General features: G+C 45.9%; 1 protein-coding gene across 1 annotated transcript in view; it reads right to left on the bottom strand.

Annotated features, from left to right (window-relative positions):
- The window catches only part of SDF4 (stromal cell derived factor 4), a 133,365-nt gene extending 120,152 nt beyond the window's left edge, over positions 1–13,213 (bottom strand). The window contains exon 1 of the mRNA XM_082274059.1: positions 13,062–13,213. The gene's annotated coding sequence lies outside the window, so the exon portion shown is untranslated. The remainder of the gene's footprint in view (positions 1–13,061) is intronic.
- Positions 13,214–23,931: the final 10,718 nt, after the last annotated feature.

Here is a 23,931-nt window from a genome sequence, read left to right as displayed (position 1 = left end):
GCCGAATGATGTTGCTCTGCGTCCGAGGGACACAGACACATCGAGATTGCGCCGCTGCGGGTGCCCGCGGCGGCGCGATCTCTCTCCTTCTGAAGGACGTTCCGGAACGTCCGATCAGAAGGAGGAGACTCCCACCCGGCCGTATATTTACAATGGCCCGGGTGGGAGGTGGTTAAAGAGGTTGCAAAACCCTCTCTTTGAACTTGTACCTATAGGTAAGCCTTTTTTTAAGGCTTACCTATAGGTACTGTAAATATCCTCCTAAACATGCATAGTTTAGGAGGATATTTACTTTTAATGCAGCCGATGACGTCATCGGCGCATGCGCTCTGAAGGAACGGACACCCGTGCTGTTCCTTCAGAGCCCTGCACCGTGAACGCAATCATGCATACTAGCTCATTATGCCTTTGTCTTACAGGGTTTTTTTTTTCTTCTTTTTTTTTGGAGGAGGGTTTACTTCCTCTTTAACCACTTCCTGCCCGCCCTATAGGCGAGTGACTGCGGGAATGTGGTTGCATTATCCTGACCGGACGTCACTCTGACACACCGCATCTCTGATCTCGGTAAAAAGCCTACTGACGTAGGCTCTTTACCATGTGACCAGCTGTGTCCAATCACAGCTGGTCACATAGTAAATAGGAAGTGCCGTTGATAGGCTTTCCTTAGTTCCTGCCTGACAGTCACGAGTATAGGAGAGCCTGGGGTGGGGGGTCTGCACTGGTAATCAGAGCATTGATTACCAGTGCAGATCATTAGGGGGGGGGGGGGGTGCCACTGGAACCACCAGGGATGCCCACCCATGACCCCAGGGATGCCCACCATGGCCACCAGTGATGGCAATCAGGGCTCAGGGAGCCCACCAGTGCCCTCCCCATCAGTGCTGCCCGCCAGTGCCCTCCCCATCAGTGCTGCCCGCCAGTGCCCTCCCCATCAGTGCTGCCCGCCAGTGCCCATCATTGCCATCTATCAGTGCGCCCCACCAGTGCCCATTATTGCCCACCAGTGACGCCCATCAGTGCCGCCCAGCAGTGCCCCCCATCAATGCTGCCTGCCTATCAGTGCCCAGCAGTGCCACCTATCAGTGCCCACCAATGCTGCATATCAGTGCTACCTATCACTGCCGCATATTCGTGCCACCCCTTCAGTGCCACCCCATTAGTGCCTGTCAGTGTGGCCTTATCAGTGCAGGAAAAAAACGTATCTACCGTATTTAATCGGCATATAACACGCACCTAAATTTTAGGGCAGAAATTTCAGGAAAAAAGCTGAAAATTTAAAATAAACAGCTTTGAACATTTTATTAAAATTAAATGTAGTCTTACCAGTGCCCACGAATGCAGCCTCATCAGCGCAGTGTCCTTAAATGCAGCCTCGCCAGTGCAGTGCCCATACATGCAGCCTCGCCAGTGCCCATAATTGCAGCCTCGCCAGCCACCATATTTGCAGCCTCGCCAGCGCCAGTCACCATATTTGCAGCCTCGCCAGCGCCAGTCACCATATTTGCAGCCTCGCCAGCGCCAGTCCCCATAATTGCAGCCTCACCAGCGCCAGTCCCCATACATGCAGCCTTCGCCAGTGCCCATAATTGCAGCCTCGCCAGCACCAATGCCCATACATGCAGCCTCGCCAGCGCAGTGCCCATACATGCAGCCTCGCCAGTGCCCATAATTGCAGCCGCACCAATGCCCATACATGCAGCCTCGCCAGCGCCAGTCACCATATTTGCAGCCTCACCAGCGCCAGTCCCCATAATTGCAGCCTCACCAGCGCCAGTCCCCATAATTGCAGCCTCACCAGCGCCAGTGCCCATACATGCAGCCTCGCCAGCACCAATGCCCATACATGCAGGCTCGCCAGCGCAGTGCCCATACATGCAGACTCGCCAGTGCCCATAATTGCAGCCGCACCAATGCCCATACATGCAGCCTCGCCAGCGCCAGTCACCATATTTGCAGCCTCACCAGCGCCAGTCCCCATAATTGCAGCCTCACCAGCGCCAGTCCCCATAATTGCAGCCTCACCAGCGCCAGTGCCCATACATGCAGCCTCGCCAGCACCAATGCCCATACATGCAGGCTCGCCAGCGCAGTGCCCATACATGCAGGCTCGCCAGTCCCCATAATTGCAGCCTCACCAGCGCCAGTGCCCATACATGCAGCCTTCGCCAGTGCCCATAATTGCAGCCTCGCCAGCACCAATGCCCATACATGCAGCCTCGCCAGCGCAGTGCCCATACATGCAGCCTCGCCAGTGCCCATAATTGCAGCCGCACCAATGCCCATACATGCAGCCTCGCCAGCGCCAGTCACCATATTTGCAGCCTCACCAGCGCCAGTCCCCATAATTGCAGCCTCACCAGCGCCAGTCCCCATAATTGCAGCCTCACCAGCGCCAGTCCCCATAATTGCAGCCTCACCAGCGCCAATGCCCATACATGCAGGCTCGCCAGCGCAGTGCCCATACATGCAGACTCGCCAGTCCCCATAATTGCAGCCTCACCAGCGCCAGTGCCCATACATGCAGCCTTCGCCAGTGCCCATAATTGCAGCCTCGCCAGTGCCCATACATGCAGTCTTTGCCAGTGCCCATACATGCAGCCTTTGCCAGTTCCCATACATGCAGCCTTTGCCAGTGCCCATACATGCAGCCTTGTCAGCGCAAATAATTGCAGCCTTGCCAGCGCCACTATACACATCGCTTTAAAAATGTCCAGAAAGCAGCACCGAGAGGTAGAAGGGGGCGGGCGGCGCCGAGGAGAAGGAAGGATGCGCTCTCATCGGAAGTCCCGACGCCTATGATTGACGTCGGCATAGGAGGCGGGACTTCCGATGACAGCGCGTCCTTCCTTCTCCTCGGCGCCGCCCGCCCCCTTCTACCTCTCGGCGCCGCCCGCCCCCTTCTACCTCTCGGTGCTGCTTTCTGGACATTTTTTTTCTCATATTGGCGTATAACACGCACAGCTACTTTTTCCTCCATTTTTAGGAGGAAAAAGTGCATGTTATACGCCGATAAATACGGTATTTACAAAATTGTACAACATTAAGAAAAAAATGTTTTTTTTTTTTTCTAACTTTTCGGTCTTTTTTTATTTGTTTAGCAAAAAAGAAAAAATCTTGCAGTGATCAAATACCATAAAAAGAAAGCTCTATTTGTGGGGAAAAAATACATCAATTTGATTTAGATACAGTGTTGCATGACCGCGCAATTTGTCATTCAAAATGCAACAGCGCTAAAAGCTGAAAATTGGCCTGGGCAGGAAGGGGGTGAAAGTGCCCTGTATTGAAGTGGTTAATATTTGTCTCAAAACTTTTGGCCAGGACTGTACGCCTGTTGGTAACACAAAGTGATAATCAGCAAATCACATGGCAGCAACTCAATGTATTTAGCCATTTAGACGTGGTGAAGATGACTTGCTGAAGTTCAAACCGAGCATCAGAATGGGGAACAAAGGGTTTTTAAGTGACTTTGAACGTGGCATGGTTGTTGGTGCCAGATGGCTGGTCCGAGTATTTCAAAAGCTGCTGATCTACTCGGATATTCACGCACAATCTCTAGGGTTTACAGAGAATGGACCGAAAAAGAGAAAATATCCAATGAGTGGTGGTTGTGTGGACGAAGGGTCAGAATTTGACAAACAAAATGGAAGCATGGATCCATCCTGCCTTGTATCAGCTGTTCAGGCTGATGGTGTATTGGTCTGGGGGATATTTTTTTTTTTTGGAACACTTTAGTACCAGTTGAGCATTGTTTAAACACCAAAGCCTACCTGAGCATTGTTGCTGACCATGCCCATCCCTTTAGGACTACAATGTCCCCATCTACTGATGGCTAAATCCAGCAGGATAATGCACCATGTCACAAAGCTCAAATCATCTCACCACTGGTTTCTTGAACATGATAATGAGTTCACTGTACTCCAATGGCCTCCACAATTACCAGATCTCAACCCAATAGAGCACTTTTGAGATGTGGTGGAACAGGAGATTCAAATCATCCAACAATTCTGCAGCAACCGCATGCTGCTGTGATGCTATTGGACCAAAATCTCTGAAGGTTCCCATCACCTTGTTGAATCTATGCAATGAAGAATTAGGGCAGTTCTGATGGCAAAAAAGGGGGTCCAACCCGGTACTAGCAAGGTTTAACTAATAAAAGTGGCGAGTGTGTGTGTCCTATTGGAAAATATAACTCGTGTCCCCATTGGAAAATTTCCTCTCTATTACATTTCTGGGGACAACCCAAAATTTGGTGGGTTCTCTACTTTCACTTTCGATGATAAAACAGTACTAATATAGAGAGAGTGAATCTCCATGATGGGGGCACAGACAATAAAAACCTAATGGGTGCTCTAATCCATCTCCAATCTATCCAAAAGTAAAAAAAAAATTGCCTTTAGTTATACTTTAAAGAGAAACAATCTGTCTCAGACTCCACCTCCAGAGCCCATTCACACTAGCGCGACTTGTGAGGCAACTTGTGTTGCCCCAGGTAGCTTGACATAACAAAAGCAATGTTAATCAATCAGTGCCGTCTTAATTGGCACTACTGAAGTTGCTCCGACTTCAGAAAAGGGTCCTGTACTACTTTGAGGCGACCTGTGATCCGACTGTCCCATATACTTCAATGGGAGTCGCCTCCTTATCTTAATTGACACGACTTGTTATCAGACTTTCCAGGAAGAAGAAAGAGATTAGCCAGGCATTCCCCACAGACAAAGTCGCCTGTCTCTTCAAAGTAGTGCCCAAGTCTCTAAACAAGTCTCTAAACAAGTCTCTAAACAAGTCTCTAAACAAGTCTCTAAACAAGTCTCTAAACAAGTCTCTAAACAAGTCTCTTCAAGTCACGGGGCAATATTATTATAAGATTGCCTACATCCCCATCTACAGATTAATCTGCTATGAGTTTTTTTTCCCTCCATTGTCCTCGGTTCGAATTGCCCAGGCCTGTGACAGGTTTATGTAAAAAAAACAATCCACCAAACTAGAAAAAATACACAGAAAGCACATATCAAACATTTTAAATGCTTACTTGCTTTGAAAATTGATAGGAAATCTGACTATTCCAGAAAAGTCATTTTCTTAGCACAGCTCTCTGCCTCCTAGCATGTCATAGCCTTCTTCTCCTCTGGAAGTGACTAATTCCTCTATGTAGGAGATGGGTGGAGGAGCTATTCCAGCACATAAACTTTGATGTAGCTGTTGGAGGAGGAGTGAAATGGAATACTAAAAAGGCAGTGATGGCAAACCTTGGCAACCCCAGAAATGTTTTGGAACTACATTTCCCATGATGCTCACCTACACTGAAGAGTGCCTGAGCACCATGTGAAATTTAGTTCCAAAACATCTGGGGTGCCAAGGTTTGCCTTCACTGCTATAGAGTGTTGCTGAAATTACAGCTTTAAATCTGCTGGGGTTGCTGACATCACATCCAAGATGGCGGCCCCCAGCAGCAGTCTTGAGGCTTTTGGATGCCTACACAAGGGAGGTATTTGCAGGTAAATAAAATGCACACAGAGGCACAAATGTCTGCAGTCTGGCAACAGTCTCTTGAAACAAAATCACATTACATAGAGAATACCAACACCAAAGACCAGCTGCAGAGAAAAGTAAATCAAAGTGAACAAAGGCTTTTACATTGGCTATCAAAGTTTTTAGGTTGTTATTTATTTTGCGCACAGGCATCTCCATTTACTGCTCTTGTTGACGCAAATCATCTGCAGCAATTACATATACGTGTTTAGGATAACAGAAATCTGCAGTAACATATGTACTTTGTACAAAATTAATAAAGCATCTACAAAGGGAAGAGCTGACAAGCAAGCAAAAAACCTCTGAGCAGATAAAAATAAGATTTCATAACTCAGCAAAGAAAACTTCAAGGACACTGCAGGAATTATAGAAGGACTAAGTCTCGGTAGTCCCTGATGGGGAAAACAATAGTATACTGGGCCATAGGCTAAAAGTGCCGACTTTGCACTGACAGCAGGGTTTCATTACGCTGCAGTTTGAGGATTCATAGCTGTTAACAAGGTTTCTTTTTTTAAATTATAATGGATTTCCTGCACCCTCTATCTACATGCACGTACTCTAGTGATGGCTGCATGCCATTTCTCAAGGTGGTTTCCTGATGATAATAGTGGACCATGCAATGCAACGGCCTCTTGTAGTCTCTTTCAGAAGCTCATGTGACAGGGAAATAGCATAGGGGAACAATGTTACCCTATTTCAAGAAGTTTCTGAACAAGGACTAGCATAGCAGGATAAGGTCTGCTTGTAAATTTAGATGTCAAGGCCGATATATCGATATGCACTTTCCCCGATATATCGGTAACTGGCCGATATTGCTGATATTTTTGTGACGTCATTCTGTTTTCTTAGGCCGCCTCCCTCGCCTTTGACAGCCTCGTCTGTAGTCTGGACAGGTTTCGCAGGAGTGCATCACAGCCATACACACACCCACAGCAGCCCTGTACCAGCCAGCCACAGGCACTGTACCAGTGTACCCACCACAGGGTGCCAGACAGCTAGTCAGCCACCCACCACAGGGTGCCAGACAGCTAGTCAGCCACCCACCACAGGGTGCCAGACAGCCAGTCAGCCACCCACCACAGGGTGCCAGACAGCCAGTCAGCCACCCACCACAGGGTGCCAGACAGCCAGTCAGCCACCCACCACAGGGTGCCAGACAGCCATCCACCACAGGGTGCCAGACAGCCAGTCAGCCACACACCACAGGATGCCAGCGGCCCAGCCACCCACCCACCACAGGGTGCCAGACCGCCAGTCAGCCACCCACCACAGGGTGCCAGACCGCCAGTCAGCCACCACACAGGGTGCCAGACCGCCAGTCAGCCACCCACCACAGGGTGCCAGACAGCCAGTCAGCCACCCACCACAGGGTGCCAGACAGCCAGCCAGCCACCCACCACAGGGTGCCAGACAGCCAGCCATTAAGCATTAAACAAAAATGAACATGTTCAGTACCAGATTTGTGTCAAAAATTGTCTTTATTTTTTAAAACTTTAAATGTACAAAATATCAGCAGATACCGATACGTTGTGACCAAAATATCGGTATCGTCCCTGAAAAAAACATATCGGTCTATCCCTAGTCAAAATGCTTCAGTAAAAACAACATTTGTACATTTTAGGCGTCATATCTTGGGGTTCTGCACTACAGCTGATGTCCCCATTCCGGTGAGATCTTGGGGGATGGTTAGTACCTCAACGCTCCCTAGAAGACGCTTCTGAACTGTTCTGGAGTGCGAGTCAGAGTACTCAGCACTTCCTGGGATCAAATCCGTTCAATGCCGACTATGCGGCACCGATTCCCAAAAGTAGTTTCTGTACTACTTTTGGCGACTTCAGGGTGTGATTTCAAAAGACATCTGTGCATGAATCCGCACAGATGTCTGACATTGCCCCTGAAGTCGGACTGAAAATGCCGGTTTAAAATTGTGCGAATTTAGCTGAAGTTGCACGATTTCAAACCGGCCCCAGTGTGAACCTACACAAAAATGGTAGATTTATTAAAACTGGTGCACTCAGAATCTGGGGAAGCTGTGAATGGTAGCCAATCAGCTTCTAACTTGGAAACCTGGAAGCTGGCTGTTTTGTATGCAGAGTTGCACTCTCCAGTTTGAGTGTCAGGCATTCATCCCAGGGCAACTATAAGGCTCCTTTCACACAAACAATCCGATCAGATCCGCCTGTCAGTTTTTTTAGGCGGATCTGATTGGATGCTCCATTCACCCCTATGGGGCAGCGGATATCAGCAGTGACATCTCCACTGACACCTGCTGCCATCCGCATCGGATCCTGTCAGTGAAATCCGGACAGATGGAAACCCTATTTTTCCACCCGTCCAGGGGATCGGATCAGATGGGATCGGATGAGAGCGGACAGGCGGTCCACTCTCATCCGATTCCCCATAGAGAGCAGCGGGGCTCTGACACCTCCCGCTCCGCACACAGTGCAGAGACGGAGCTGTCATCCGCCGGCTCAGTGGAGATCGATCCCCGCTGAGCAGAGAACGGACTGCAGCACGCAGCGGACCGTGTGAAAGAAGCCTAAGAGTAGTTCACACACCAGCATGATCCTAACTAAATGAGCTCCTGTTTTTCAGGTTATCCAACTGTTAAATTGTTTTACAGGGCAAAAGGATTCACGACAAACAGGACAACTTTACAGCAGTGCAATCTTCCAAAAGTGAGCATTCACCCCGTTCCCTCTTGGCATACATACTTACTGTACATGCACACATAATATATTAATAGTATTAACATAATAGCTTCTGTTGGAAAATAAATGTATTCTGTTTGACTATCATATAAAACAGACTTCTCTACAGTCCTGTTCAATGACAAAAATTAGGGCACTGGTCACAAAATTTCTCCAGAAGAGACCTTACATTGCAGCAGATTTAATCAATAGGCACCTCAATCTGAGCTTCCCTTCTCAGGAGAGTTAAACCATCAATTCTTAGCCTTTGGCCATGAGAGCCAACTGCTGTATTGAGCCAGGAACTGTGGGTTCTGCAGCGAAGGTATTTCACAAAGCGAAGGTATTTCACAAACAGACGAGATGTGTCAGCTCGAAAAAAATAAATAAAATGTAATTATATATATATATATATATATATATATATATATATATATATATATATATATATACACACACACACGTTTTTTTTTCTGCCTGGAGTTCAGCTTAAGCCCCCGTTCACACTGGGGCGATCCGACTTCCCCAGGCGACCACAGAGGTCGCGGCGCGCTGCTCGCACCGCGACCTTAGGAGTGGCCGGCACGGACTTCATAACATTGAAGTCTATGCAGGTCGCTCCGGGTCGCCCCAAAGAAGCTCCGGACCCTTTTTCTAAGTCGGAGCGACTTGTGTCGCTCCTATTAGAACGGGTTCATAGCTTCTGTATGGGAGGCGACCTACCTGCCAGGTCGCCTGACAGGTCGCCCCAGTGTGAACGGGGGCTTAAAGAAATGCAGATGTATCTTATTAAAGAGACATTAATAAATAAGATTTATCCGAGAAGAGGAGGTTCAGGGTCACTCTATTTATCACCACAGAGCAGGGGAGTACAACATATTTAATATTTTCATTTTAAAAATTGCCATTATAATGCTTTAATGTGACATCGAATTAGCATTTTGCAGTCCCTGTACAGCAGGGCAGGAATGTGAAAGGAAGAAGCAGCCAATCAGTTTATGTGCTGGCAAGAAAAATGCTGATAAGAGGAGAGTGACAGAGAGAGCATCTCCTCGATGTGCTGCTACTTATCTTATTGTCCAATCACAGGCTGGCAACAGGTCCAAGACGACCCGAGCTCAGAAAAAGTGGGTTGAATGATGCTGGCCATCAGACAGACTTCTAATAGTTAAAAAAAAAAAAAAAAGACTACCAAGGAAATTTATGACTTGGGGGTGTATAATGCAGCAAAAGCTGATTTTATTCATCTTTTAACAGGCTATTCATTGCTTTGGGCTGGAATTCTGCTACAGGAATGTCTGCTTTCAAATACCTGCAGCGGTCTCAGGCAAGCTTTGACACTTATTATAATGGTCTGAGAATCAGCCCTTACATTCTTATTGTACCAGTGACATTGCCCATCATACTCATGAGTCAATCCAAATACCTGGGCCATGGGCTTCATATATCCAACTTGCCTGTCAGAAGCGCTTGCAATCTGTCATGGCAGCGAGGTTAGGGAGGGTGCTACAAGCATGTGCAGAAACATCTAGGTCATCACAACTTGAACATTTTTATGGTTTAATTTAAAGACAGATTTTCTTTAAAAAGAGAAGTATGGCTTGCATCGATCTGATGCTGCATTTGTCCCCCGCTGGCTTTGCAGTGAGAAGATTAAACACCACTGATTGCTCAGTTCTCCCCCTCTGCTTTGAGCAGAGAGCCATGACGTTCAGTGGCTCTCGCCTCCCTCCTCCAGCGCTGGGCTGTGGAGGGGGCGGGAGGGGTGGCTCAGGATCTCTGCAAATTGCTGAGAGGCTGAACCAGTTGCCGGTCCAGGTTTCTGGGTGGATCCTGACCATATGGTCAAGACCTTTTCAGAGCCTGGACAGGCTCTGTGACGTCAGCCGACAGCAGGCTTCAACCCACTGGCAGCTGAAAATGGGTCACAGGAGTGCAGAATGAACTGCACTCCTGTGATCTAATGGAGAAATATAGCCAAAAGAGCTTTGACTATACTTTAAAGTGATTGTAAAGTCTAGATTTTTTTTAATTAAAATAACAAACATGTCATACTTACCTGCTCTGTGTAATGGTTTTGTACAGATCAGTACCAAACTTCCTATTCTGGGGCCCCTTCTTGGGCTCCTGACTCCTCCTCTCCTTACCCCCAAAGCAAGCTGCTTGGCTATGGGGGCACACATTCATGCCTGCTCCTGAGCTGGGGTGCGTCAATGGAGCCGTGCTCCATAGATAGCGTGGCGCGGCCCCACCCCCGGACCCTCCTTACAGCATTTGATTGTCCGCAATGAAGGGGGGGGGGGGGGAGAATAGTTAGTGGCGTGTCCTAAATAAATGCAGGGAATGCATTAAGGTAAAAAGCTCCCAGGCTTTAGAACCACGTGCCTACTGGACACTTTTACCCCCTTTCTGCCCAGGCCAATTTTCAGCGTTTAGCACTGTCACACTTTGAATGGCAATTGCACGGTCATGCTACCCTGTACCCATATGTTGTCATTTTTTCACACAAATAGAGCTTTTTTTTTGGTGGTATTTAATCAGCACTGGGTTTTTTTATTTTTTGCTAAACAAACAATAAAAGACTGAACATTTTGAAAAAAAAAAAAAAAAAAAAAAGAATTGTCAGTTTGTTATAACATTTTGCAAGCAGGTAATTTTTCTCCTTCACTGATCTGCGCTGAATGGCAGCACTGGTGGGCACTGTCGGGGCTACACTGATGATCAGGATTCTGATTATCAGTGCCTTTTCACACAAGCCAGTTATCGGCTCTCTTCTCCTCACACTGTCAGTGTGAGGAGAGGAATGCCAATAAGCCACTTGTGTTTACATCGTGATCAGCTGTCATTGTAAACAGCTGATCATGTGGTAAAGGGCCGCTGCGATTGGTACTTTACCCCATTCTGTGATCAGCTGTGTGCTTTTGTTGACATATTATAAGAAAGTCTAATCTGTAATTTGATGCCTTTTGGAGATTTTTCCATCTTTCCTTGGCTTCTTTATGCACATTAAGACAAATTTTTACCTGGGGTGCCCAAACTTTCGATCCCCACTGTATACATACATACATACACATACACATACACACACACACACAGCAGGGGGAGAGGGGACATAGAAATGAGCCTGGTGGGTTAATGATAACAGGGTCTCCATGTATATATACAGCAGGGGGAAGGGTGAAGAAATTAGTCTGGTGTGTAAGTGATAATAGGGTCCCCATGTATGTATGATATAGATATATATATACACAGCAGGGGGAGGGGTGAAGAAATGAAATGAGTCTGGTGTGTGATAGCAGGGTCCCCATTTATAGCAGGGGGGGAGGCGGTGTGGAAATGAGTTATGTGTAAGCGATTACGGGGTCCCTATGTATATACACAGTAGGATGGCAAGGGGGTGTAGAAATGGGGCTGGTGTGTAAGTGATAGCAGGGTCCCTATGTGGGTGTAAATATAATGGGGGAGAGGGGTGTAGAAATGATTCTGATGTGTAAGTGATAACGGGGTCCCCATGTATATATATATATACACAGTAGGATGGGAAGAGGTGTAGAAATGGGTCACATGTGTGGTAGCAGGGTCCTTATGGGGGTGGGTGTGTGTGTGTGTGTGTATATATATATATATATATATATATATATATATATATATACACATACACACACACACACACACACACACACACACACATACAGCGGGGGGGGGGGGGGGGGGTGTAGAAATGATTCTGATGTGTAAGTGATAACGGGGTCCCCATGTATATATATATATATATATATATATATACAGTAGGATGGGAAGAGGTGTAGAAATGGGTCACGTGTGTGGTAGCAGGGTCCTTATGGGGGTGGGTGTGTGTGTGTGTGTGTATATATATATATATACATACACACACACACACACACACACAGCGGGGGGGGGGGTGTAGAAATGATTCTGATGTGTAAGTGATAACGGGGTCCCCATGTATATATACAGTAGGATGGGAAGGGGTGTAGAAATGAGTCTTATGATGTGTAAGTGATAACGGGGTCCCCATGTATATATACAGCAGGATGGAATGGGGTGTAGAAATGGGTCTAATGTGTAAGTGATAACGGGGTCCCCATGTATATATCTACACAGTAGGATTGGGAAAGGGGTGTACAAATGATTCTGATGTGTAAGTAATAACAGTGTCCCCATGTATATATACAGTAGGATGGGATGGGATGTAGAAATGAGTCTAATGTGTAAGTAATAACGGGGTCCCCATGTATATATATATATATATATATATATATATATATATATATATATATATACACAGTAGGGTGGGAAGGGGGTGTAGAAATGGGTCTGGTGTGTGGTAGCAGGGTCCTTATGTGGGTGTGCATGCATATATATATATATATATATATATATATATATATATATATATATATACACACACAGCGGGGGGTAGAAATGATTGTGATGTGTGATAACGGGGTCCCCATGTATATATACAGCAGGATGGGAAGGGGATGTAGAAATGATTCTGATGTGTAAGTGATAATGGGGTCCCCATGTATATATACAGTAGGATAGGAAGGGGTGTAGAAATGAATTGGTGTGTATGTGATGACTGGAGCTGCATGAATGTGTAGAGTAGAGCAGAGGCAGGCTGGTGTATGTGATAAGTGGGGTCTCTATGGTTACATACAGCAGAGGGGTGTAGAAGTGACACTGGTGTGCAGGTGATGACAGGACTGTGTGTGTGTACATTAAATATATACAGCTTCCTATATGACACAGAGTGAGAATGTCTCAAAGCTTCTTCCGCACACACAGAGAAATCTATGACTACATAGGACAAGTTACCTGAACACAGAGCCGCAGCAAAGCTTCCCCCGCACCTTCCTTCCTTCCTTCCTGCACACCGGAAGTAGGAGGCGAGCGGCTCAGGGGGAAGGTGGAAGAGAGAACACGCCCGCACTCAGGTGACACGTTCCGTGTGTTCAAGGAGTCGCAAGGCGAATGGGCGGAGTTTGAGCTTGCTGCAGTGCTGAAAACCACAGAGCAGACTGAAAGGAGGACAACAGGGTCAAAGGCAGACACGTGGTAGGGGAGAGTGCTGGTTCCCCCTGCTGGGGGCTGAGGTTATTGCAGATGTGTGATGATGAGCTGGTTATATAGGGAGAACTGCAGGCATAAAACAACACCTATCAATGCAGTGATGTATGCGTTCCAAATTAAAAGCTGAATCTCATATATCTTTTTGGTAATGACAAATGGTCATATACCCCAAATATTACAAAGCTGTACTACATCCCAATGATGTGTAATTGCAACACATTACTTGCAGGCTGCTGCTTTATCCAAACATCCTCCATGAATCCTACTGGATGCTGCCTGGAGCAGTGATCTCTCAGTGCTGAAAGGGTTAACAGCAGTGCCTGAGTGTGCATGTGAATGACTTGCACCACTCCACCTATTTACCATTTCCCCATACATTGGTGGTCAGTATAGAAGTGTTCACTTACATCAGTGGTCAGTATAGAAGTGTTCTCTTACATTGGTGGTCAGTATAGAAGTGTTCCCTTACATTGGTGGTCAGTATAGAAGTGTTCTCTTACATTGGTGGTCAGTATAGAAGTGTTCTCTTACATTGGTGGTCAGTATAGAAGTGTTCTCTTACATTGGTGGTCAGTATAGAAGTGTTCTCTTACATTGGTGGTCAGTAAAGAAGTGTTCTCTTACATTGGTGGTCAGTATCAAAGTGTTCCCTTACATTGGTGGTCAGTATAGAAGTGTTCTCTTACATTGGTGATCAGTATAGAAGTGTTCTCTTACGTTGGTGGTCAGTATAGAAGTGTTCTCTTACATTGGTGGTCAGTATAGAAGTGTTCCCTTATATTGGCGGTCAGTATAGAAGTGTTCTCTTACATTGGTGGTCAGTATAGAAGTGTTCCCTTATATTGGCGGTCAGTATAGAAGTGTTCCCTTACATTGGCGGTCAGTATAGAAGTGTTCCCTTATATTGGCGGTCAGTATAGAAGTGTTCCCTTACATTGGTGGTCAGTATAGAAGTGTTCCCCTACATTGGTGGTCAGTATAGAAGTGTTCTCTTACATTGGTGGTCAGTAAAGAAGTGTCATCTTACATTGGTGGTCAGTATCAAAGTGTTCCCTTACATTGGTGGTCAGTATAGAAGTGTTCCCTTACATTGGTGGTCAGTATAGAAGTGTTCTCTTACATTGGTGGTCAGTATAGAAGTGTTCTCTTACATTGGTGGTCAGTATAGAAGTGTTCTCTTACATTGGTGGTCAGTATAGAAGTGTTCTCTTACATTGGTGGTCAGTAAAGAAGTGTTCTCTTACATTGGTGGTCAGTATCAAAGTGTTCCCTTACATTGGTGGTCAGTATAGAAGTGTTCTCTTACATTGGTGATCAGTATAGAAGTGTTCTCTTACGTTGGTGGTCAGTATAGAAGTGTTCTCTTACATTGGTGGTCAGTATAGAAGTGTTCCCTTATATTGGCGGTCAGTATAGAAGTGTTCTCTTACATTGGTGGTCAGTATAGAAGTGTTCCCTTATATTGGCGGTCAGTATAGAAGTGTTCCCTTACATTGGCGGTCAGTATAGAAGTGTTCCCTTATATTGGCGGTCAGTATAGAAGTGTTCCCTTACATTGGTGGTCAGTATAGAAGTGTTCCCCTACATTGGTGGTCAGTATAGAAGTGTTCTCTTACATTGGTGGTCAGTAAAGAAGTGTCATCTTACATTGGTGGTCAGTATCAAAGTGTTCCCTTACATTGGTGGTCAGTATAGAAGTGTTCTCTTACATTGGTGATCAGTATAGAAGTGTTCTCTTACATTGGTGGTCAGTATAGAAGTGTTCCCTTACATTGGTGGTCAGTATCAAAGTGTTCCCTTACATTGGTGGTCAGTATAGAAGTGTTCTCTTACATTTGTGGTCAGTATAGAAGTATTCCCTTACATTGGTGGTCAGTATCAAAGTGTTCCCTTACATTGGTGGTCAGTATAGAAGTGTTCTCTTACATTGGTGGTCAGTATAGAAGTGTTCCCTTACATTGGTGGTCAGTATCAAAGTGTTCCCTTACATTGGCGTTCAGTATAGAAGTGTTCCCTTATATTGGTGGTCTGTAAAGAAGTGTCTTCTTACATTTGTGGTCAGTATCAAAGTGTTCTCTTAGATTGGTGGTCAGTATAGAAGTGTTCTCTTACATTGGTGGTGATTATAGAAGTAACCCTCTACATTGGTGGTCAATAAAGAAGTTTCCCCTTACAATGGTGGTCAGTATAGAAGTGTTCCCTTACATTAGTGGTCAGTAAAGAAGTGTCCCCTTACATTGGTGGTCAGTAAATAAGTGTCCCCTTACATTGGTGGTCAGTATAGAAGTGTTCTCTTACATTGGTGGTCAGTAAAGAAGTGTTCTCTTACATTGGTGGGCAGTATAGAAGTGTTCAAGTGTTCTCTTACATTGGTGGTCAGTAAAGAAGTGTTCTCTTACATTGGTGGTCAGTATAGAAGTGTTCTCTCACATTAGTGGTCAGTATAGAAGTGTTCCCTTATATTGGTGGTCAGTAAAGAAGTGTCCTCTTACATTGGTGGTCAGTTTTAAAGTGTTCCCTTACATTGGTGGTCAGTATAGAAGTGATCTCTTACATTGGTGGTCAGTATAGAAGTGTTCTCTTACATTGGTGGTCAGTATAGAAGTAACCCTCTACATTGGTGGTCAGTATAGAAGTGATCTCTTACATTGGTGGTCGGTGTAGAACTGTTCTCTTACATTGGTGGTGAGTATTGAAGTAACCCTCTACATTGGTGGTCAGTAAAGAAGTGTCCCCTTACAATGGTGGTCAGTATAGAAGTGTACCCCTAACATTAGTGGTCAGTAAAGAAGTGTCCCCTTACATTGGTGGTCAGTAAAAAAGTGTCACATTGGTGGTCATTGTAGAAGTTACCCTTTACATTGGTGGTCAGTAAAGAAGTGTTCTCTTACATTGGTGGTCAGTATAGAAGTGTTCTCTTACATTGGTGGTCAGTATAGAAGTGTTCCCTTATATTGGTGGTCAGTAAAGAAGTGTTCTCTTACATTGGTGGTCAGTTTTAAAGTGTTCCCTTACATTGGTGGTCAGTATAGAAGTGTTCTCTTACATTGGTGGTAAGTATAGAAGTGTTCTCTTACATTGGTGGTAAGTATAGAAGTAACCCTCTACATTGGTGGTCAGTATAGAAGTGTTTTCTTACATTGGTGGTTGGTGTAGAAATGTTCTCTTACATTGGTGGTGAGTATAGAAGTAACCCTCTACATTGGTGGTCAGTAAAGAAGTGTCCCCTTACAATGGTGGTCAGTAAAGAAGTGTTCCTTTACATTAGTGGTCAGTAAAGAAGTGTCCCCTTACATTGGTGGTCAGTAAATAAGTGTCCCCTTACATTGGTGGCCATTGTAGAAGTTACCTTTTACATTTTACAAGGATCACTCTACATGATTGTCAGTGTATAAGCATCCCCTTACCTTGGTGGTCAGTGCAAAAGTGCCCCCTTACATTGGTGATCATGATCAGTACAGAAGTGTCCCCTTACATTGGTGGGCAGTATAGAAGTGTCCCCTTACCTTAGTGGTCAGTGCAGAAGTGTTCTCTTACATTGGTGGTCAGCATAGAAGTGTCCCCTTACCTTGGTGGTCAGTGCAGAAGTGTTCCCTTACATTGGTAGTCAGTGCAGAAGTGTTCCCTTACATTGTTGGTCAGCATAGAAGTGTCCCCTTACATTGGTGGTTAGCGTAGAAGAGTCTCCTTACATTGGTGGTCAATATAGAAGTGTCCCCTTACATTGGTATTCAATATAGAAAAGCCCCCCTGCATTGGTGGTCATTATAGAAGGGTCCCCTTACATTGGTGGCCATTTATGCTCCCCAAGGTTAACCATACCAGGGCTGCACTACTTCTTCCTCTCACTATCACCAGGGTTATCATAAAATCAGAGGAGATTGTAAAGCCACTTTAAAACAGCTCATTTCTAACAGCAATAATACACCTCATGAAGACGTCATTACGACGAAACGTACGTCGAGGCGGAGCTACAGGAAGTGATGTCATTGTGCTGGGGACCCCCCGAAGTGGTGAGATACCTGTGAAGATCGGGAAAGTGGACAATGCTCGCACCAGTCACAGTGGAGCCAGCCCATGACATTATAAACCTGTTAAACCCGGGTGCATGGTGAAATGCACTGATGAATGTGAGCGTATTAGCCAGTAGTTTTATTGTTGATGTGGGTTTACAGCAACCAGAAGTGACGTAACACATTCTATTGGAAGTGACCACCTGGGACTGACGGTGGTGTGATGGAGCAGCGATTGCGTGAAAGAAGTTTGTTTGAAATCTTTGCAAATTTATTAAAAATAAAAAAGGAAAAAAATCCCATGTACATAAATATTCACAGCCTTTGCCATGACATTCCAAATTGAGCTCAGGTGCATCCAGTTTCCACTGATAATCCTTGAGATGTTTCTAAAACTTGATTGGAGTCCACCTGTGGTAAATGTAGTTGATTGGACATGATTTTGAAAGGCACACACCCGTCTATATCAGGTCCTACAGTTAACAGTGCATGTCAGAGCACAAACCAAGCCATAAAGTCCAAGGAAATGTCTTTAGACCTCCAAGACAGGATTGTATGGAGGCACAGATCTGAGGAAGGGTACAGAAACATTTCTGCAGCATTGAAGGTCCCGACGTGCACAGTGGCCTCCATCCCTAAATTGAAGAAGTTTGGAAGCACGAGGACTCTTCCTAGAGGGGGCCGCCCGGCCAAACTGAGCGATCGGGGGAGAAGGGCTTTAGTCAGAGAGATGGACAAAGCTCCAGCGTTTCTCTGCAGAGAGAAGAGAACCTTCCAGAAGAACAACCATCTCTGCAGCACTCCACCAATCAGGCCTGTATAGTAGGATGGCTAGACGGAAGCCACTTCTCAGTAAAAGGCACATGATAGCCTGTCTGGAGTTCAGACCACGAAAAACAAAATTCTCTGGTTTGATGAAACAAAAATTGAACTCTTTGGCCTGAATGGAAGGCATCAGGTCTAGAGGAAACCAGGCACCACTCATTACCTATTATGGGAAAAAGCTGCGCTAAGTGACCTAGACCATAGATGATATGATCTAAAAATATTAATAATAAATGATATAAAAAGTTCCAGAAAATTAAAAGTCCCAAAAAAATTACCTGACCAATACCATCCCTACAGTGAAGCATGGTGGTGGCAGCATCACAATGTGGGGACGTTTTTAAGCGGCGGGGACTGGGAGACCAGTCAGGATCGAAGGAAAGATGAATGCGGAAATGTACAGAGACAGCCTTGATGAAAACCTGCTCCAGAGCATTCTGGACCTCAGACTTGGGCAAAGGTTCTTCTTCCAACAGAACAACGACCCTAAGCACATAGCCAAGATAACAAAGGAGTGGCTATGGGACAACTTTGAGAATGTCCTTGAGTGGCCCAACCAGAGCCCAGACTTGAACCCGATTGAACATCTCTGGAGAGATCTGAAAATGGCTGTGCACTGACGCTCCCCATCCAACCTGATGGAGCTTCAGAGGTCCTGCAAAGAAGAATGGGAGAAACTTCTCAAAATTAGGTGTGCCAAGCTTGTAGCTTCATATTCAAAAAGACCTGAGGCTGTAATTGGTGCCAAAGGTGCTTAAACAAAGTATTGAGCAAAGGCTGTGATACTTATATACATAGGATTTTTTTTGTTTTTTATTTTTAAAGAATTTGCAAAGATTTCAAACAAACTTCTTTCGCATTGTCATTATGGGGTATTGTTTGTAGAATTTTGAGGAAAATAATGAATTTAATCAATTTTAGAATAAGGCCGTAACATAACAAAATGTGAAAAAAGTGAAGCGCTGTGAATACTTTCCGGATGTACTGTAATCTGTGCCCTACTTGGAGCTGATGACACTTGAGCAAGTGGTGTGGTGTGAAGATTTCACAGTATTGAGAAGTTTTTTACAGGGTCCTTTAGAACCAGGGCTTTTTTTCTCAGAATAGGTGCAGAAACGACTCCCTTCTGAGTCACCCTTTGACTCCGCACCCTACCCACGTCCAAGCACCGTTCCTTGGTTCCACCCCTTACCCCCCTCTTAGTACAACCCCTTTTAGAGAATACAGAACCAAATATTATATTGTGGTGCTAAGTATTTTGTATGCAATTTGTTAACCACTTAAGCCCCGGAAGATTTTACCCCCTTCCTGACCAGGACCTATTTTGCGATTCGGCACTGCGTGACTTTAACAGACAATTGCGCGGTCATGCAACGCTGTACCTAAACTAATTTGACGTACTTTTATTTCCCACAAACAGAGCTTTCTTTTGGTGGTATTTGATCACCTGTGCGATTTTTTGATCATGCGCTATAAACAAAAAAATAGCGACAATTTTGCAAAAATTTTTCCTTCTACTCGTGAGATGTTCCCTGTGCCACTGGCTGCAATACAACCCCAAAGCATGATTGATCCACCCCCATGCTTAACAGTTGGACAGAGGTTCTTTTCATTAAATTCTGTGCCCCATCTTCTCAAAACGTACCTTTGCTCATTCCGGCCAAAAAGTTCAATTTTAACCTCATCGGTCCACTGAACTTGTTTCCAAAATGCATCAGGCTTGTCTATATGTTTATTTGCAAAGTTCAAATGCTGATTTTTGTGGTGAGGACGTAGAAGAGGTTTTCTTCTGATGACTCTTCCCTGAAGACAATATTTGTAGAAGTATCTCTTTATAGTGGAATAGTGTACCACAACTCCAGTGTCTGCCAGATCTTTCTGGAGGGATCGTGCAGTCAAACGTGGGTTTTGAATTGTTTTTCTCACAATCCTGCGAGCTGTTCTGTCTGATATTTTTCTTGGTCTTCCAGATCTTGCTTTAACTTCCACTGTTCCTAATGACTGCCATTTCTTAATTACATTCCGAACAGAGGATATTGACATCTGAAAACGCTTTGCTATCTTCTTATAGCCTTCTCCAGCTTTGTGAGCGTCAACTATTTTCAGTTTCAGTTTTCTAGACCAGTGTTTTTCAACCTTTCTTCAGTCAAGGCACCCTTGAAAATAAGGCACAATTTCGAGGCACCCCATTTTAAAATGTAAAGAACTCAACTAACATAGATTTACATATCGCAGCAACAGCCACACACATAGAACACCAAATATTGGAGGTCATTTATTTTTACATTGCAACAGTGGCGGCCGGTCGATAGGGGGTGCAGGGGCACCGCCCCCCCAATCATCTTACAAAAAAAAATTACCATTTAACCACTTTACCACCGGAGGATTTTGCTGTCTTACGTCCAGGCCACTTTTTGCGATTCAGCACTGTACGAATTTAACTGACAATTTTGCTGTTGTGCGACGCTGTACCCAAACGAAATTTACGTCCTTTTTTTCCCACAAACAGAGCTTTCTTTTGGTGGATTTTGATCACCTGTGCAAGTTTTACGATTTGTGCTATAAACAAAAGAAAAGCGTTCATTTTGAAAAAATAACAATATTTTTCACATTTTTTTATATGAAATTCCCCCCCAAAAAAATGTAAAAATCAAAATTTTTAAAAATTTTTGGCCAATTTGTTTTATGCTACCTATGTTTGATAAAAAAAAATCACAATAAGCGTATTTTGATTGGTTTGCGCAAAAGTTATTGCGTTTACTAACTAAGGGAAAGATTTCTGTCATTTTTGGTGTTTTTTTTTTAAACGAGTAATGGTGGCGATCTGCGATTTTTTTGCGGGACTGCGACATTGCGGCGGACAGATCGGACCCTTGACTGACATTTTTGACACTTTTGGGGGTACCAGTGACATTACTACAGTAATCAGTGCTATAAATATGCACTGTTACTGTAAAAATGACACTGGCAGGGAAGGGGTTAATTTTATTGGAGAGGGAGGGGTTAATGTATGCAGGGGAGGGCTGGCAGCCTTAGGCCTGGGGGGCAAGTCCAGTGAAGTGGCCTATTGAACCATGGAATCAGCTCACCATCCATGCCCACCTGGTTTTGGACTGACAGCTGTATACAGTGTCTGGCCCCTACAATAATCCAGCCGAGTGCGGCCTTTTTACTAGTTTTTACCATTTTTCAGAGTGGCCCTGGGGGCAATTGCCACCCTGCCCCCCTTGCCAGTCCTCCCCTGAATGTATGCCTGGTGCTTACTAACGTGTGTGGGGGGAGGTGACTGAGTGACACAGGGACAGATCGCATGTTCAGCTATGCTGAACCCTGCAATCTGACCCTGCCTGTCACTTAGGAGATCTGCCCGCTTTGTTTACACAAGCGGGCGTATCTCCAAACTCGATTCCCTGACGATCGGGGAAGAGCGGCGGTAATCACTGCCGTTCCTCCCCTGGCCCGACTCCCGCTGTGACCGAATACAGCGGGAGCGAGCCTCCGGCGGTGCTCGAGCGCCGCCCACAAGGGGAGGAGTCCAGCGAAGTAGGTCTACGTCGCTGGACGGGAACGAGCCACTGTGCTGCAGTAGAGGCACAGTGAGCGGGGGTAAAGTGGTTAAAGCCACTATGGGGCGCCGGCCCTATTACTGGCTATGGGGGGGGGGGGTTTGGCATCCCACGTGGCCCAGGCAGATTGGCCGCTGTTCTGGGTGTCGTCGGGGCGCAGAGCAATGCGCCCCGACACTCCCCAGTTCTACATTCTAATCCTGTGATTGGTCCAGACTCCAGCCTGGACCAATCATTCAGGACATCCCATCTGACGTCGTGGGGGGCGGGGCGTGTGCGTCAGTCACTCTGACTCACTCGGTTCCCGCCCGCCGTCAGACTCACAGCGAGTAGGAGCAGCGAGGAGGAGCAGCGTGGACGTCATAGAGTCGAGTGCCAGCCGGAGCAGGTAAGTGAAACCACCACATGATCCCTCCCAAAACGTCACCTCTCAATGCTCAATCCCTGATCCAGCCAGCTCCCCATTCATCGTCCTTTAGTTTAGCAGTCAGTGGAGCCCGGCAGCTGACAAGCAGCTCTCTCCCTCTGCAGCCGATTCACAGCCTTCCCGTTCTCTACGAGTGACCGAGTCCCCCCCCCCCCCCCCCTGCAGGCTGCATGTGCTACTGTTCTGTGCTGTGTGTGCTCTGATCTCTGCCAACAACGCTGACCGTCAGCTCTTCAAAACCATGTCTCCATCCATCCATCCATGAGTCCATCCATCCATGTCTCCATCCATCCATCCATGTGTCCATCCATCCATGTGTCCATCCATCCATCCATCCATCCATCCATGTGTCCATCCATCCATGAGTCCATCCATCCATGTCTCCATCCATCCATCCATGTGTCCATCCATCCATGAGTTCATCCATTCATGTGTCCATCCATCCATCCATGTCTCCATCCATCCATCCATGTTTCCATCCATCCATGTCTCCATCCATCCATCCATGAGTCCATTCATTCATGTGTCCTTCCATCCATCCATGTCTCCATCCATCCATGTCTCCATCAATCCATCCATGTCTACATCCATCCATGTCTACATCCATCCATCCATGTGTCCATCCACCCATCCATGTCTCCATCCATCCATGTCTCCATCCATCCATCCATGTCTCCATCCATCCATGAGTCCATCCATTCATGTCTCCATCCATCCATGTGTCCATCCATCCATGTGTCCATCCATCCATGTCTCCATCCATCCATGTGTCCATCCATTCATGTGTCCATCTATCCATGTCTCCATCCATCTATGTGTCCATCCATGAGTCCATCCATTCATGTCTCCATCCATCCATCCATGTGTCCATCCATCCATGTGTCCATCCATCCATGAGTCCATCCATTCATGTGTCCATCCATCCATGAGTCCATCCATTCATGTGTCCATCCATCAGTCCATCCATCCATGTCTCCATCCATCCATCCATGTTTCCATCCATCCATCCATGAGTCCATCCATTCATCCATGTCTCCATCCATCCATGTCTCTATCCATCCATGTTTCATCCATCCATCCATCCATGTGTCCATCCATCCATGAGTCCATCCATCCATGTCTCTATCCATTCATCCATGACTCTATCCATCCATCCATGCGTCCATCCATCCATGAGTCCATCCATCCATGTCTCCATCCATCCATGTCTCCATCCATCCATGTGTCCATCCATCCATGTCTCCATCCATCCATATGTCCATCCATCCATGTCTCCATCCATCCGTCCATGTCTCCATCCATCAATCCATCCATCCATGTCTCCATCCATCCATCCATCCATGTGTCCATCCATCCATCCATGTATCAATCCATCCATGTCTCCATCCATCCATCCATCCATCCATCCATGTCTCCATCCATCCATGTCTCCATCCATCCGTCCATGTCTCCATGCACCCATCCATGTGTCCATCCATCCATCCATATCTCCATCCATCCATCCATGTCTCCATCCATCCATCCATGTGTCCATCCATCCATGTCTCCATCCATCCATGTCTCCATCCATTCATGTCACCATCCATGTGTCCATCCATCCATCCATGTCTCCATCCATCCATGTGTCCATCGATCCATGAGTCCATCCATCCATGTGTCCATCTATCCATGTGTCCATCCATCCATGTGTCCATCCATCCATTCATGTGTCCATCTATCCATGTGTCCATCCATCCATGTCTCCATCCATCCATCCATGAGTCCATCCATTCATGTGTCCATCT

This window comes from Pelophylax lessonae (assembly GCF_965119305.1).
Source record: "Pelophylax lessonae genome assembly, chromosome: 12".
NCBI lineage: Eukaryota > Metazoa > Chordata > Amphibia > Anura > Ranidae > Pelophylax > Pelophylax lessonae.
This window is presented reverse-complemented; position numbering and strand designations above follow the sequence as displayed.